This window comes from Macrobrachium nipponense, chromosome 8 (genome assembly GCF_015104395.2).
Source record: "Macrobrachium nipponense isolate FS-2020 chromosome 8, ASM1510439v2, whole genome shotgun sequence".
Lineage (NCBI taxonomy): Eukaryota > Metazoa > Arthropoda > Malacostraca > Decapoda > Palaemonidae > Macrobrachium > Macrobrachium nipponense.
In genome coordinates, this window is record NC_087203.1 from 87,054,903 (window position 1) to 87,073,740 (window position 18,838).

The 18,838-nt window shown below is 36.1% G+C and overlaps 1 protein-coding gene across 2 annotated transcripts in view; it reads right to left on the reverse strand.

Annotated features, from left to right (window-relative positions):
- LOC135222909 (uncharacterized) overlaps positions 1 to 18,838 on the reverse strand; it is a 318,817-nt gene that overhangs the window by 225,436 nt on the left and 74,543 nt on the right. The window lies entirely within an intron of this gene.

Consider the following 18,838-nt stretch of genomic DNA (forward strand, 5'->3'; position numbering starts at 1 on the left):
AATTGCCTTCCCGTAGACTTTTACATCAACTTTTAACCTCGTAAAATTGTTATGTTCTGCATGATGATTATTAAATAAATAACAAGAAAATAGAGCAACTCCAAGCTTAGTTTTGACTCGGCATTATAACCATTAATTTAATTCATTTAATAACAACGCTTATCATAAAAAATAATCACCTGATACCAATATCATTTAATCCGCACGGAGGTACAATTGACATGAACATCCTTACACACCTGGCAGTTTCAATTATAGTGGGCTGCAGTCAGGGTATAGATAGCAAAGAAGCTTGCAACCTCCACCCAAAATACATACTAAGAAAAGGACTACCACACTTTCTGGAGTTGCCAGCTATGAGAGTATGTACTGTACACATGCACACAACACACGCTAATAAGCGAGCAGACATATGTATGTATGTAAGCATGTATGTAAGTGTATATATATATATATATATATGTGTGTGTGTGTGTGTGTGTGTAATGTAATTGAATCACGAAAGTTTGGAACGTCATAAATGCATAAATAAAGGTATAAGCCTCGAAGGAAAGTGAAACATTGGAGTAGCTGCAAAATCTTTTGACTCAACGTGCTTTACTCAGTCTGCTCAGTAAAGGACGTTGAGTCAAAAGATCTTTCAGCTATTTTCCAGTGTTTCACTTTCCTTAGTGGCTTATACCTTTAAATATGCAAAAATAAAAAACACTGTATCGTGCTTCAATAAATCAATAGAGGGATCCACAGTAATATCCTTGTTTATCTAAATAATATATTTATACAAAGCTTCAAACTTTCGTCCATCCTTACTGTGGACTTGATCAGTCCACCAGTAGGATGGACAAACCTATATTATATATATATATATATATATATAAATATTATATATATATATATATATATATATATATTCTCTCGAGCCTCCTTTACCACTGAAATATGATAGTTGCATCCAAGATCTAAATGCAATAGTTCCACCTATCTTGTTCAGGATTCAGAGATTGGGGAAAGAATGGACGGAGTAGATTCATAACGATGTCTGAGAGCAAATATATTGGATACTAGCAGGTTGAGAGATGAGGTGAATCAAGGAAAAATAGATGAAACAAAGAAAGTAAGAAAATACCAGATGTTTGCCAAAGACTGGGAAGAAATTTTGAGCGCCTGTAGAATCACGGATTGAAAGGTATGATGGGATTGTTATGCAAGTTCTCCTATATGGAAGTGAAGTTAGTATATGTGTAAAATAAAAATGAGTTGAAATGTCTTCCGTCGTATACTTTATCGTGACACGAGAAGAGTTGAAAAGGTGAGAAATGTGGAGATAAACAAGAGAGTAAACAGCTTAGCGTATGTAAAAGTATGGATTAGTTTCTGGCGTTAAATCAGTTATGGGGAAAGAATGCAAGATGACAGAATGATGAAAAATGTGCAATACGAGATTATTAGCAGAAAGAAAAGCAGAAGGCCTTCGAGGAGGTGATTCACGGTATGAAAGAGTTACTGAAAAGGAGGGATTCAACATGCAGGAAGTGAATGGCAACATATGTGTAAAGGGGTTTTAACGCTATGCTGATGAATATATATGGATGTGAGTAACGAGGTTAATGTATGTATTTATGTATGTATATATAAAATTACACACACACACACACACACACACACACACCCCCACACCACATAATAATAATATATATATATATATATATAAATATATATATCTATATATATATATATATAATAATATATATATATAATATAATATATATATGAACGCACTATTCAAACAGAGCTTTGACATTCTCCTTAAGATGATCAAGTAAAATAATTTTTAATAAAGTTAGCAATCATATAAACACAGGCATTTATTCAATGAAATCAGTAATTATATATAAGGTTTTCAGCGAAAAGCCTAAACGATATAAAACTGCAAAAAGAAGCGGATTATCGTAAAACTTCAATGGAGCAACTCAGAAATATTCTGCAAAAGACAATTTGGTTGGAATAAGAAGGCGGTAAAATCTTTCGTACATTCGACGCCTTGAAGTAACCAAATACCGGAATTTCTCGAGACATTTTTCAAAGGAACAACACCTCCATCCTGCCTCAAACCCCAGGCTATACATGACAATTATTTTGATTTCCTACAGAAATGCCACTCTTGACTTGTAATATCGCGCGTAAAAATATATTGGCAAACATATTCAGTGAGTTCCACTTGGTAGTTGTACAAAAATGGCCTATTCGACAAAGAAAATTCTAAGCCACATCCGAGGCTAAACCTTCTCTTGAATCAAAATCACCAATATTCAAATGTTACAAAAAGACTTTACTTAATATTTTCAGAAAACAACTCGCCATTGAAAGTACAAGTAGACATAATTACAGAAAATTGTAAAGAACATTCCAAATAAGTACATAATAATAAACCAGAAATCAATGAAAAAACTGACCAAAAGTGAAAACAGAACAAACATGAAAAACTACTGGTCAACCTCCCACGAAGAAAACCCCAATAAACATTAACTCAAGTTTAGCTACCTGAATATCAAATAACACGGTACAAAGTACTGGATTTTATCGATATTTAGACAAAATCTTGAAGAATTTGTACACACACACAAACAAACACTTCTTTTGTAGGATATCAGCGTCTTTAAGGTTTAGATTTTACACTGTGATAATACTATTTTTATTGAAAAAATTAAATTAAAATAAGATCAATACTGGGATCTTGAACTACGAAATATATTAAGTACCGATGCAAAAGGTTTACAATGCGAGGTAGTAGCATCATCTTACCAAATTATCTGTTTCATCTATAGTAGATTCACATCAATTTTGCATTTGATGTCTAGGCCAGTTCCTTACGACGCTCCTGACTGGCTGTTGATAAGCCAATCACTGGGCTGGAAACACTCATCTCTCGAGAGAGTTCACATAGGAAGGATGTATGTTCCAGCTCTCCTGAAAGACATATACCTCAGGAGAGGTGGAACATAGTTCCTACCCATGTAAACTCTCGAGAGAGACTGAGAGTTTCCAGCCCTGTGATTGGCTTATCAACAGCCAATCAGGAGCGTCGTAAGTGACTGGCCTAGACATCAAATGTACAGTTGATGTGAATCTACTATAGTACGGGTGGTCTCAGGGAAGCAAAACCCAATAGCTACAACAATCAATCTCAAACTACATAAGCGAAAGTTAAAAGTTACTGAAGGAAACGCTTACTTAGTCTCACAGCCAATTTTTACGCCAGCAAAGAGTAAGAATACGCAATTGAGTTATGGATGTATAGATGCGGAGATGTAAATTTGTAAATCTTATATGTAAACGTGTTTATACAGGGAAACGAGTTCAATAAGTCAACAAGGAAAACTTACTTAGACTCATCAGCATCTAGAGACGAAAGATTGAAGCTTTTATATATCACATGCAGTTATAGGTTTAATAGAAAAACAAACCCGAGCATTGAGCCATACACATACATACACACACACACACACACACAGAGGAAGCTCTCCAGGAACATTTTTTAACTCGACCTAATAAGAACTGAAGAGATGACCAGATCAAGGAGAATTAAATATGTCTGACGCATATACGAACAGAGTACATTCTGGGAACAAAAACAAACAAACAAACAAATATATATACATATAAATAGACTATATATATATATATATATATATATAGATATATATATATATATATATATATGCAGAAGCCAGTACTATGTCGTCCACTAAGGTAAATGGGGATACAATCCACAATGAAGTAAAATCCTCTTGTATATATATATATATATATATATATATATATACTATATATATATATTATATATACACACATATACATACAGAGAGAGAGAGAGAGAGAGAGAGAGAGAGAGAGAGAGAGACCCAAGTCACGAGAAATTCCGAGCTCCAGGGTGGTAAGTGATATTTTTGCCCTTCTTTCCCCGGGTCGTTAATCTGAGAGGTATTAAACAGCCTTTGGCTCTAATCAGATGAAAGAGCAGAGGACCATTTTAATGAGAGGAGGGCCTTCTTCCTCAGCTCAGTCAGCTGCTGCGAATACGCTCTTCCTCCTCCTCCTCCTGCCGGAGGAGTCCAAACGAACTCGGCCAAAAGCAGGGAGTTAACGAAGATATGCGGATAGGAAAAAAAAAAAAAAAATGTTTTTGTTTGTTTTTCTAATATGTTAAGCCATATAAAAACTAGCACAAATGTTAGAAGGACACACATATATATCTACACACACACACACACACACACACACACACTATATATATATATATATATATATATATATATATATGTGTGTGTGTGTGTGTGTGCGTGTGTGTGTGCATGCCTGCATATGTGTGCGCACTTGTGTATATATGCATATTTCATTTTCAGTACATCTTATGGAATAAAAATTATTCAGTCATAAATCCGGATATGACTGTAATTATTTATTGCAAGAAATCAGGTAATTTTAGAAGCCACTTCATATACCCTTATATATATATATATATATTATATATTAATATATATCATATAATATATTATAATATTATATATATATATATATATATATATCATATATCACGTTCCAAACTTTCGTGATTCAACTATACATACACACACACACACACTACATATATATATATACATATATATATATATCATATATATTACATATATATATATATATATATATATATATATATATATATATATATATATATATATAGATATATATATGAGATGAGAGAGAGAGAGAGAGAGAGAGAGAGAGTATTTCTTAGATGTCCTTCCTGGCTTCCTGGGGGGCCCCCAATATCAAATAACCGCCTAGTGTCTTCCCCAAGACTTCATACTTAAAAAAGACCTACCGACCTTTGACTTTTCCCTGAAAAATAAAAAAAAATAAAAAAAAAACATAAAAAAAAACGCACCCCCCTGGACTCGCTCACCTGTGGCCACCGTGACATAGCGAGCGCAAAAAGAAACGCGCTCAAACCCGTTAAGCGTTTGAGGCGCCCCTGGTGGCCAATGGGAAAAACTTTAAAGCTAAGCAGGGGGCTTAGCAGCGTACGAATTAATCCCATAAAGTACCAATGCACCTTGAATCTTATAGCCGAACTTACACCTTCGACTATGCAGGTTAACCTGGGTACTTCAGGGGGTAGAACAGCCATCAAGTGTGGCCTCTGGGGCCATTCAGCTGGCCTTTTCCTCCTAAATTACAACGGCAGTAAATATAAATGGAGATGCCCCTAACAAACGGGCATTAGCAGTGACTTGCATTAGGTGCATAAAATCAAGAAATTAAGCATTTGATCTTAGTGCACGACGGAACCAGTGAAAACTCACGTACAATAATACACAATTCTTTTCCTGCAGTGGTTGGCCGGGTACTAAAATGGAGGAGGAGGAGGAGGAATAAACGGATGGAGATTGGTATGGGTCCCATATCCTGTTTTCATTTTTTTTTTTTTTTTATTTTTTTTTTTTTATGAAGAAGGATGAGGTATTTTAAAAATAAATGTACACAACAAAGCAATGAATTTTGGTACCAGCAGAGATTTTTTTTTTCTTAGGAACAGACAGGGTGTTATCATCGTTTGGTTATCAGATGAAAGATGCACGAGTTATTATTTATTTATTTATTTTTTGTTCCCTTTAGTTTTATCTCGTATATCTGTCAAACTGGGAACCGAAAATATGATGATCTACAGAATCTATCTCTTGTTTTACTGGGCTTGAAAAACGGTTGCTTGACTATAATAACTTTGATTATTTTACAGAACGACTTTTAAATTACAAATCAAGAATTCTTCCTAAAACCATCATGATCATTCAATTATCTTTCAATGCAGAAGGCACACTTTACGTATACACACACTACGCAAGAATGCATGCGGACATACACATGCACATTTATATATATATAATATTATATATATATATATATATATATATATATATATATATATATATATATATATATATATAGAGAAAAATAGCAAAGAGAAACCTTAAGGACCAAGAGATCAAACGTGATCCTGAGCACGATCGCTTTTCCCGGAAGATATATAAAGACCTTCATCAATTTCAAAACTGCCCGCGCACGCGAGAGAGAGAGAGAGAGAGAGAGAGAGAGAGAGAGAGAGAGAGAGAGAGAGAGAGAGAGAAATGGTATGAGATTAAATTTCAAGAGAACGATATCCTCTTTCAAGAACAAAGTGGCGATGAAAAGAATTCTAAAGTTTTTCCTTCAAGATTCAGTATAATATTAAGTGTAGTAAAACAGGGTTTTCCTCTTGTGGAATGAATTAAATAAATTTTGAAAGCAAAATTTTTAATTCAAATGCGAGTGAACTACACACACAGCAGGATTTGTTGATTAAGTAATATTTTCATAAATATTATATATAGGCTGAAATAATTTATAGTAAGAATGCAATCATTTTACCATACATAAAGGAGCAACACTGTTAAATTCTGATAACTGGGTAAATGTGTCTTAAAAAACTGAGCCATGGAAGTATTACGTACTATACGGAACCCACTGTAACTGATAAACAAAAAAGCCCCATTTTAGTACCAAAACAAACGAATACACTGCCTGAAGCTGTTTTGAATGGTAACAACAGGATCAAGCGAAGAACAGCACACAAACAAACAAACCAAAGAAACAAACTTCCAGGAAGCGAAACAACAGAAGCAACATCCGGAAAACTTCTAAAAATCCTAACATTCTCTTCTATCTTAGAGTTCCTTTCGAGAAGAGACCCATTCAAAGCCGTTTAAAAGAGTCAGGAGAATTAATGTAGAAACGTATCGCCCTTTGGGATACAGAGGGCTATAGCTAGGCCGAGCTTCGAACCACAGGCATGGTGAGAAAACGCGAAGAAACCTCCAGAAGAAATAGAGAGAGAGAGAGAGAGAGAGAGAGAGAGAGGAAGTCTTTTTTCCTAATGCACCTCAATAATGCTGTCGGCCACAATAATGGCTGCACGCACCCCGGTAAACCCAATAATCTCCCGGGGAAACAGCGACTTTCGGATTCCCGCCCGAATCTCGGCGCTGTACAGGAGGCTTTCGAAACCACTGTTCGAAAAGCCAAAGACAAACATGCCCGAGAGAGAGAGAGAGAGAGAGAGAGAGAGAGAGAGAGAGAGAGAGAGAGCGGACTAGGATGGCTCAAAGACTTGTTAGTCCATCCGAGGAGACATCGTGCACTCACTTATCTGTAGGAGCAGGTTTTACTGTGCATTCACAGTGTCCTAGTGAAAAATAATGAACGTTGTCAGTGCATTCCAAACTAACTCCTAAGATGTATCCTATCTGCACTAATGCTTACATGATTTTGCAAGAGAGAGAGAGAGAGAGAGAGAGAGAGAGGAGAGAGAGAGAGAGACCTAGGATAGTGTACGTACGTTGTTAGGTCAGTGCATTCCAAACTAACTCCTAAGATGAGACTATTCAGCACTAATGCTTACACGAATTTGCACGAGAGAGAGAGAGAGAGGAGAGAGAGAGTCTAGGATACAGTAGGCAAGAAACAAACGGCATCAAAATATGCATTTCCTCCGAATTAAAGCAAAACAAAATTTGTAAGACATAGTAAAAAAATAATTAACAAGAGACTGTTTAGTCTATATCAAAGGTTAGGATACGTTAAGAGTTCTCATATCAATGACCATAAATTACAGTGAACAAGATTGAACATTTTCCGTAAACAGCATCGAAGTAAATGAATCATCAATAGCATAAATTGCAAAACATGATATGATTTAAGAGCCTTTACTTGGAAATATCTTTGGCCCTCAAGCGAGAAACATATTTCTTTTTTATACTTTCTAATGCAGTTTAGCATGGTTCCTTTCACATTTAGCCAATAATGCCTTCATTCCATTTACTTTGCTAATAAAAGATAATCATTTTGTCTTGTTTGCCTCTCGATGATTTTTCATAAACCTTGGATCTAGTATGGCATTCGCTCATCCAACGTTGTAAAGAGTGTACTAACAAACATCTTGAATAACCAATTCATCAAGTCTTGAAGCAGAGCTGTCACAATTTTTCTTTCTCGGCCAGTGGCATCTTATGGGGTGTGTTGTATTTTCTGTAGCGTTGTTATGGATATTTTCCTACAGGCAATTCAAACAGTTGATCAGTAATTAAAAATGCTATTTATCAATGACTCCTAAAACATTTTTTTGCAGTCCCCAATTACATATTTCTATTCAGATCTGCCAAGTACAAAACCCGTTTGGCTTTTGAAAGCACATTTATTGCGTGTTTGTCGAAAATGACCCATAAGTTCTTGAGGGTACCGCAAAGTTTTAGTAAGTGATAAGTAAATTTTAATGCATACATTAGGTAGTCTAAACAAAATATACTGTTCTGTAGAGAATTTTGGTATGAAAATTCCCTGGATAAAGGAGAGAAAGACTAAGGGGGAAAGAGAGAGAGGGAGTCTAGGAAAATGGATATGGTGTCTAAACTGTAAATAGGGGCCAAATAAATACCCAGGACCAGATAAATATACAAATGCCTTTTTTCATCACTAGAAAGCGACTAATCACTTGGCTTAATGCAACCTAAGATACGAGAGAGACAACAGAGTAAAAACATTATTTAAACAAGAAAAACCACAGTACAGAATCCAACTCAATTAACAGCACATCCCCGGCAGACATAACAAGACTCATCCAAACCATCGATAAAGAGAGAGAGAGAGAGTCCTAAGCTTCACCGGCAAGAGAAACAAACACCAGAAGGGGGGATTAAAGGAACCTAGGACAACGCAAAGCCTAAAGGCTGCCGTTTCTAATTGCTATGTAATTCGTCTCTCTCCCTCTCTAGAAAAAATAAATAAATAAATCCCAGCGGAGTGGCAGCAGATACGGTTGATGGGTATCATGTCGTCGAGCCAAGAGAAAAAGAAATGGGATGGGGAGGGCTGGTGGTGGGGGTGGGGCGGGAAAGGGAGGGGGGAAGGGGCGCTTCATGAGGATGTCGAGGAGAAGGAAGTGATACTAAATGAATCAAGGTTTGAAGAAACAAAGATTAATTATCTGAACAAGTGAGAAAGCAGGTTTTTATTATTAGAAAATCTATGGAAAACAATTTTTTATTACCTGAAAAGCTATGGAAAACTATTCTTTATACCTGAAAAGCTATGGAAAACTATTCTTTATTACTAGAAAAGCTATGGAAAACTATTCTTTATTACCTGATTGAATTAGGAAAACTATTCTTTATTACCTGAAAAAATATAGAATATTATTCTTTATTACCTAAAAAGCTATGGAAAACTATTCTTTATTACCTGAAAAGCTATGGAAAACTATTCTTTATTACCTGAAAAGCTATGGAAAACTATTTTTTATTACCTGAAAAACTATGGAAAACTATTCTTTATTACCTGAAAAGCTATGGAAAATTATTCTTTATTACCTGAAAAGCTATGGAAAAATATTCTCATTAACTGAACAGCTATGGAAAACTATTCTTTATTACCTGAGAAACTATGAAAAACTATTCTTTATTACCTGAAAAACTATGGCAAACTATTCTTTATTACCTGAAAAACTATGGAAAACTATTCTTTATTACCTGAAAAACTATGGAAAACTTTTCTTTATTACTTGAAAAGCTATGGAGAATTATTCTTTATTACCTGAAAAGCTATGGAAAACTATTCTTTATCACCTGAAAAGCCATGGAAAAGTATTCTTTATTACCTGATTGATTTAGGAAAATTATTCTTTAATTACCTGAAAAGCTTTGGGAAACTATTCTTTATTACCTGAAAAAACTATGGAAAATTATTCTTTATTACTTGAACAGCTAAGGAAAATTATTCTTTACATGAAATGCTACGGAAAATTATTCTTTATTACCTGAAATGATATGGAAAAATATTCTTTATTCCCTGACAAGCTATGGAAAACAATAATTTATTACCTGATTGATTTAAGAAAATTATTCTTTATTGCCTGAAAAGCTATGGAAAACTATTCTTTATTACCTGAAAAAACGATGGAAAATTATTATTTATTACTTGAAAAGCTATGGAAAATTATTCTTTACATGAAATGCTAAGGAAAATTATTCTCTATTACCTGAAAGGCTAGGAAAACTATTCTTTATTACCTGAAAAACTATGAAAAACTATTCTTTATTCCCTGAAAAAATCATGGAAAATATAATGCTTAATTACCTGTGCAATGAGAAAAAAAATCCTAACGAAGAGATATACCTGAAAATCTAAGTAAATGATTTTGCCACCTAGACAAATATAAATACGTGAAAGCATACTCGTTAACAAACAGAATTTCAGGAACACCCGCAATGACAAAAACAAATAATGACGTGCAATGAACCTAAGCACATTCCTCAGCTCTAATAATACACTATATATCCATCCGCATCTGCGCAAGAGGAAGAAATACGGCTCTTGGTGGATTCTATGGGGATTTGGTGTAGAATCCCAGGGAGTCGAATTCCAATAGTTGCTGTGGTCCTGGCTTTATCATTCCGCCACTCGGGGAAAAAAAAAAACTAAGAAAAAGAAAAAAAAAATATAAAAACCAAGCTACTCGATACGAAGAGCTACACCGCCTACATTCCTCTACGTCAAGGGTAAGGAAACCCATTCATCTGAGCGGAAGAACTGAAGCCCCAAAGCTACGACTCGGTCGTCATCAATTACACTTCCAGTTGGGCTGGATACACATTTACTACGTACTTCTATTCGCGTTTGCATAAAAACCGAAATAATCAATAATACTGAAAAAATTCCGAGTGCAAAATATAAACATAAAATTCCCGAATCAATAAACACAGCAAATACGCTAACGTGAACACAAAACAGTATTTGTTTACTTCCGCATTCAACTCACCAATGAACCAGAACAATAATTTCTTATGAAAGACAACATCCATATTGTGGGGAGGATTAGGATTGGAGAGAGGATCAACATCCTTGAGATGAAAAAAAAGGGGGAGGGGTAACACTGAAATGGGAGAGTAGAACTAAGAAAGATCTACATGCGCTGTTGACTTGGAGAAGGGGCGGTGAAGGGGTATGAAAGGGAAGGAAGGTGTCGGGAGAGATGGGAGGGGTATAATCCTACGGGTTCAATACGTATAGCACTTCACCAGGCGAATACTACACATACTTGGCCAGGGATCTGACGACCGAAGGCCCTTGGAGGGGAGTGTGTGAGCTCATTATCACACTTAGGCCGAAGACCTGCCAAACCCCTGAAAATGAACGCCCCCATTTTTTAACCCCGCCCCCCTAACCCTTCCCCATCCCAGCGATTCCGCAACCTAACGCCTTTTTCAATCCCATCAACCCCTTCAGCAGAAATATATTCTATTTAGTTGATAGGAACTGCGCGTAGACGACAATCGGTGCCATGACATGGGTACATCCAACGGGTCAGCGAGAATCATAAATTACGTCACGGAGGTCGTTGGACATTCTGAGTTGTGGGGGATTCTGTGTTGAATAGCTTAAAATAGCTCGTTACGATACGTTTTCGAATCTGACACAAGGATCAGGGGAAAACAGAGCCTGGTGTCATGACAGTTTATAGCAACAAAATGGAACGAGAACGAGAATTGGCTCAACTTTTACACGACCTGCATCGATGAAACTGTCGCCAAATCCTCCTCAGTTCATTCTGATAACTCTGTACAAGATCTGGGACAATCAGTCCGGTACTTCCGTCTCTCATGAACATTCCCTCTCTTCTTCAAAGTACTTGGTGCAAAATTAAACACCCAAAATTACCTTCGATGAAGATGAGAAAAATACCACCATTAACCCTCCCTGGCAATCAACTCGCGACAGAAAACTGAAATTAACTGAGGGAGCTTTTTATGTAATGTGCTATCATCACGACCGTTAGGCTTCGTGCCATCTTCGTAAATTGTATAGTTATGACCAGGAGTGAATGAATGTCGCGCAAAAAAGTAAAGCAGTGTCCATCACACAGCAGCATCCATAATATTTGACCTTGTAACGAAGCACTTGTAAGAAGGCATGCAATCCTTCTTATCCTAATAATAATAAAGCCTATGGAGAGAGAGAGAGAGAGAGAGAGAGAGAGAGAGAGTTCTATTAATACATCCTTGACATACAAAGCATGAGTGTTCCTAAAAGCTAACTCGGATAATACCCTCTTCCTCAACTTGTGCCTAAACAGGTGATCAAATTTAAAGCTGCAATAAACAAAGAGTTACGTGATTTTAATGAGACAGGCTTCCTTAACATCACGCAGGGAAAAAAGAAGAAGAAATGAGACAGGGGACAGCAGCCAGAAAAGTAGACTTGGTTTCTCGTATAACGAGAAAATCTGAAGACCAAGTTGAACGTCGAAGTTGTCTTTTGTAACGGGGAATTTGATGTCTAACTAGGAAGCAAATTATGTCAAGGTGGAGTATGACAAACACACGGTTATCCACTGAAGTCTCTTGTGCAATGGTGCCAGACGGAACAAGACAGAAAATCACTCGGAAAGAGACAGAACGCTCCACGTACAGTAAGCCTAACAGTACGAGTGAATCCTTTACTGTAACAGTATCTTCAGTACAAAATAAAGAAACTGAAATTCATGGTCTCATGACACAGTGCGATGCTTTCATGGTCTCAAGGCTGATCTGTGATAAAGAAAATAGGAAAAAAAATGTCAAGATGCAATCCCTCTAAAACCACGAGGTCAATGAAAAAAAAAAAAAAAAAAAAAAAAAAAAAAAAAAAAAAAAAGATTAGCCGAGTGACGCTAAGTAAACAAGGCAGGATTAATATGGAGGACTTTATCGCCTTAAGACAGAAGTCGCCTCTCTCTCTCTCTCTCTCTCTCTCTCTCTCTCTCTCTCTCTCTCTCTCTCTCCTGAAAAGCTACTTTTAGCGAAAACTAAAAATTTCCGTAGACCCTTAATATAATTTAGAAACCTATCAAAATGGTAACTATTACTAGGCATACCTTGTAAACAGATCGAAATGTATAAAAAAAAAATGTCTTTGTTGACAGCGTACCACAATAACCACTACACAGTTTTGAGCAAGAGGCCAGAAAAAACGTTGTTTTGAGTTACCTGGACAAGTTTTTCCGGGTAAATAAAAATCTCTTATAAAGCCTACGTTACGAACTAATAGGTAAAAACGAACACGCCCCACCACGAACGTGCCTGAGTTTGTGTGCGCGTGTGGTGCTCCGATCTGAAATTATATTTCACGCCGGTACCTTTATATTATCAAGATAATAGAAAATCGCTATCGAAACTTCCACCAGAGCCTGGGGATCTGTTGAAGGTGGTAATGACTAGAAATGAGGACAAAGACATTTTGGGAAAATCAAAATGAGGACGAAGACATTTCGGGAAAATTAAATTGAGGACAAAGACCATTCAGAAAAATTAAATAGAGGACAAAGCCATCTCGGACAGACATTTCGGAAAAATGAAATAGAGGAAAAAAACATTTCAGGGAGAATTAAGTTGAAGAGAAAGACATTTTGGGAACATTAAATCGAGGACAAAGACATTTCAGGGAAATCAAATTGAGGACAAAAACATTTCGGGGAAAATTAAATCAAGGACAAAGACATTTCGGGAAAATTAAATCGAGGGCAAAGACATTTCGGGAAAATTAAATCAAGGACAAAGACACTTCGGGAAAATTCAATGGAGGCCGAAAGACATTTCGGGAAAATTAAATCGAGGACAAAGACATTTCGGGAAAATTAAATCGAGGACAAAAGACATTTCGGGAAAATTAAATCGAGGACAAAGACATTTCAGGGAAATTAAAATGAGGACAAAAGGCTTTAAGGGAAATTAAATTGAGGACAGAGACATTTCGTGAAAATTAAATCGCGGACAAAGACACCTAGGGAAAGTTAAATTCTACGTATTTGGGAAGTCTTCAGTATATTGCAATTTATTGCCACACAAAGGAAGATATTTCATAAGCAAGCATAGTACATCCAAAGCTCAAATCGCATTGGAGAAGTAGAATATTATTCAAAGGACTACCAAAACTGAGATAGATTACCTACCATAAAAAATGAAGAGTACATTGTTTACTGGACACAATGAACGATGTTTCCGAATACTAAAATACATCTAAGCATTCCTTTCTAATCGGGCAATACTGAAACTTCTAACTCCTAAAACCTAAATTGATAAAATACTTCTCCACGAAGAAAATTTCAGCAGAGAAAACCTTTAAACGCCATCGCCAATTACTGAAGCAATTAAAAGAGAAGCCAATTTCGACCCTGATTGGCGGGATGCGTTATTTTTTAATCCATTAGAAAAAAAAAAAGTGATCTGGACATGATCAAGGTAACATAGCAAAATCTTTGTTACCGGAAGATTTCAAGAAAAAAAAATCTTTTATTTTTCAAACACTAAAACCCAAACCTTTATCCCTCTCAGTGTTCAGTGGAAAAGTGTATTATTTTTTTGGAACCTCAATACAAAAACTTTAATTCTTTCGAACTTCAGTGTTAAAATTCCTTTATATATTATATATCTATATATATATATATATCATTTATATTATATATATATATATATATATATATATATATATATATAGATATATATATATTATTTCTAAAAAATATTCTTTTCAGTTCCTGAAAATTGATGTTTATATTGTAGGGATTCGCAATACTTTTAAATTAGTAATACGTGGAGTTTTTACAAAAGATATATACATATCAACTATATTCGGGTTTCTTACACCGGGACCACCTTTTAGTTATTTTCATTTCCCATGCAAATAATAACCCTCCAAAGTGCAATACAAAATAAAATTTCCAATGAACTCAGTACACAATACCAATTAAAATATAATCTATAAAATGCACTATACAATGAGCTGCATTTTTGGCTCTAGACAGAATAGTAAAAAAAAGGTATAGGGAAATTATTTTAGACGACTTTGGTAAAATTTCAATTTTATACAATTTAACATCCAACAAAACCAAGTTATAGGCAGACTGGAATAAAGATGTGCAAAAGATATGGAGGGTAATCGAACTCAAATTTAGCTAATACTTCGATCACCAAAGTAACACCTAAGTAATTAAACAAATAAATAAAACTATACGCAGAGACTAGGAGTAATCTGTTTTCACTGGGTACAAACCAATTAGGCGAGACTAAAATACAGACAAATCTATTTGCCAGAAAAATAATTCACTTAAATTTAATTACAAACACGAATTGGACTTCGCAGAGTCACAATGTATACTCTACGAGGTGCAACACAAATGTTTTATTGTACTTCAATACTAAATTTGTTAATCATTTTTCAGTAAAACATGCAAACTTCCAAATACTTATCCTTTTAATTTTTCAAGGGGACTTAAAAATCCAAGTTCCATTTCATATCAAAGAATTAAAACACAAATTAAATCTCGTTCTCAAGGTCAAGTGAACTAAAGGTATACTTCTAAATAGTCAAATCATTGCTACGTAATCAAGGAAATACAGAAACGTAGTAAATATATAGTATAACATATAGTCAAGCTATATTGTTAGCTACATTATGAAGATAACAAAGAAAGGTAGTAAAACAACCTATTAACATTCTACGCACTCCTCGGAAAACGTTAAAGAAGGAGAAAGAAAAAAAGAAGACGAAGAACTGCAATCACGCCAACATTCACTCAACGTCAAGAGTGTGACAAGCCGCTGGAGCTTATCAAAGAGATCTGGAATAACATTCGCTTTTAATAAAGAAAAACAGACAGACAGAAGATTAACCTGGTTCTTCCAATAAGCCTTTAAACCTGAAATTCTCTCTCCTCTCTCGTCAAACCATTGCGACTATCGTCCTATGGAAGCGATAAGAAAACATTAAAAGCCGACGGGTGACTGACAATCCTCGTGACTCTCAGAGGCCCTGAGAGTCTCTGGCACCTTTGAGATTAAACCCCCGATAATTCCAATTACCGAAGTGATTGTCAGGTATCACGTTAAAAGGGTCTTCGAGGATCCCGTTCGTGGCACTGATCCTATGACGGCTGCTCAGAACGAATTCATTCAAGGTCAGGGGGAAAAAAAAAACCGCATCTCGTTCATGGCATTAATCTACTTAAAAGTGAGTTCATTCTGTCAGGTCAACGGACGACCAAAAAACGTACCCACTTCAAGATGCGTTTAAAGCGAGTACAATAAAAACAAGGTCGGCGATAATCAGTAGTCCGAGTTTAATGCAACGTTCATTTTCAAACTTAATACGAGTTATAGCGCCGACCGTGACATTTAATGAGGCCAGTCCAGTAACCTCGTATAAGAAGATGTATTGAATTTCATAATCACTGACAGGTACTACACTCATCTTGTAAGTACGCAGGAAGGTGGCTTTCAAAGTAGACAGACGCGTAATGTGTTTGACCTCCCCCATCAATACTGACGTCCTCGTGAATGATGGAATGATTGAAGCTCAGTCTTCAGATTCTTCTTCCTAAAAATTTTCAGAGAATTAACTAAGAGGTCAACTGACTGTTCTAACCAGCATTACTTAATTTCAGGATTTTCGTGACATTGTTACTGAAGATATGAAACCTACAATTTTCATTGTGAACTTGCTTCATAAAAATTTCTGGGGTGTACACAAGAAAAAAGTAAAAATGGTTATTCAGCTCTCGACAATAATTAGTAATCTACAAAGCATTTCGTGGTTGTAAGCAAACGTGCTCGAGCACATACATATGCAATAAGCTCTAAGGGCCAATAACTTTAAGAGACAAGTTTAAAAGAATATTATAAATCAGATCATATTTACGAAACTGAAAAAACAAACAAAAAACAAACGTACGCCGCACAACCAAATGAAACGAGCTTTACAGCACAAACCTAATGATAATATGAAAAAAAAAAGCAGGGCCCATACGACAGCAGCAACCTAAATGGTACAGATGGTCGCAGTATGTAGGCCCAAAGTAACACAAAACATACAAGTAGAGATGTCTTAGAGACACATCTAAATGGATTCCGCTGAGTTACCAGTGACTTCCCCGTCGCCAATCTTGTCAGCCGTAGTGAATCTCTCTGCCTTTGTATTACCTCAGTTAACGCCTATAAATGACAAGAAAGGATGTAACGGAGCACAGATTAACGTCAAATAATAACGAACGGAAGACGGAAAAGAAAAAAATACAACTTCGATAAGATCGCCCTAAAAGCCTCACACACGAACGGCTTCATCTTACCGTGATCTCGTTCAGTTTTACCGACGAAATTTGGGTAGAGAAGAAAAAGGACTTCCCACAGTACATGAACTTCTATCAATGTCGTATGTGGTAATGGTGATTTAGCTGAACTTAAACAAACAATAAAGTAATATACTTACAAGAAATAAAAAAAAAAAGGTCTGAATATTAAAATTTCAAAACACTTATCACCTTTCGAATACAATCGTAAAGTTTGGAACATAGGATTTAGAATTTGGAATTTTCATACATTCAATTTAAACATTTATTCAGTTCATTCTTCTCTTCTCTTCTCTTCTCTTCTCTTCTCTTCTCTTCTCTTCTCTCTCTCACATGCACAAACACAGATATACACACGTAGACTTGTTAATTCCAAATCTTCTATACGTCTGAACTTGTGAAAACTGCACTTCGTGCCCCTATAAAATTTTGATATTGAAATTTAAGTCCCAAGTCTATAATCAATAAGGGTCACGTCAAAGAAAATTGTATTTCTTTTCTGGCTTTTCCTTCCATACAGATAATTTTCAGCTCCATTGCTATCTATGCACAAACACTAAAATGAAAAAAAGAAAATCCCGTATACGCGCAAAACAACGGGATATTTAAAGTGTCCGTTCTGCAAAGATCTCATATACAGTATCAGTTCTTTAATAATCTCACATTTTGTCATTTCAGCGACTCGGCCACCCTCTATCGGCAATCATGCTTGTAAAAAGAAAAAAGCTAATGCACCTTGAATTAGATACGCAACCCGTCCAAAGAACATACATTAAGATTAGAAGTACAAAACTGCCGCTCCATAAGGTCGAGACCAACCGGCTTTTAATAAAGACGACTCTATAACACAGTCAGGGACCCCGAGCAGCCGCCGAAGAAACCATGAGACTTAGCATCATTACGGCTGATAAAACGTCTGATCTTCCTCCGAAATCGGTCGTAATGCGACGCTGAAGGACCAAATGAGGGAGAATCACAAGGCGTATGGAGAACACGCAGATAAGCAGGAATAAAAGCGCCAGAAAAAGACACGTCGTCATATTTCTGGTCATCGACAGGGTAGACATTTGCGAGCAGAATAGTCCAATAATGACAACGGCGGGGACCGACCGGCGCAAACAAGGGGGGATAAACATCATAATCCACAGAACATTTGCGATCCTTCGCTGGCTAATAATGAAAAGTAAATAGGCACTTCCGCGCCGTACTTATTCTTTTTCTGGGGAAGGGAGGGGGGGGGGGGGGGGGGGGGGGGGGGAGTGGGGGGGGGGGAGGGGGGGGAGGGGGGGGGCTGATGAATACTTTGACCGTTGGCGAGCTGACTTTTCCGTCTTTTATCAACTGTTATATTCAATTTTTTTTGTCGTATATTTTAATACACATCTGATTAGCAACAAAAATATCTTAAGATAAACATCGACTTATGAATTATCAGTGAACTTCTCCATAAGTGATCACAAAAAAGAATAGCAATGAAAAAAGAGTTAGTCTAAATAAAAGTTATAGGGACACTGAATGGAATATATAAAAAAAGATTAAAAAAGAAAAAATGTTCATGAACAAACTATCTGTTTGATGAAAGAAACCAGCAAT